Here is a 454-nt window from a genome sequence, read left to right on the forward strand (position 1 = left end):
ATGTGAAAACGTCTCAATGTCAATTGCCTTGGAATGAATTCTTCTGTATGAAAAAAACAAAACAAAACAAGTATCTTCTTGAAGTCCCTCAAATTAAGGTAAAGAATAAGAACAAATCATTCTGGAAGAATGCAAAGGAAAATAGCTTTAGATACTTAAGTGACAATTGAATTTATTCTTATAATTGTTTTAACAGCTTTTGTATAATCTTCATCGTTATTATGAGATATAAAATGTATTTATCAAATCTGTAATCATTATGCCAAAAAATCTGAATTACTGTAATATTTTGTTAAAACTGTAACTTTAATTGTAAAAAAAAATTAAAAAAAAACAAACAAAAAAACTACAAATGAACCTACCATTTGACCCAATTATACCACTCCTTGGCATATACCCAAAGAACTCGTCTTATTGCAGAGACACTTGTACATCCATGTTTGTTGCTGCTCTT

The sequence above is a fragment of the Nannospalax galili genome, unplaced genomic scaffold (assembly GCF_000622305.1).
Source record: "Nannospalax galili isolate Female #2095 unplaced genomic scaffold, S.galili_v1.0 scaffold197, whole genome shotgun sequence".
NCBI lineage: Eukaryota > Metazoa > Chordata > Mammalia > Rodentia > Spalacidae > Nannospalax > Nannospalax galili.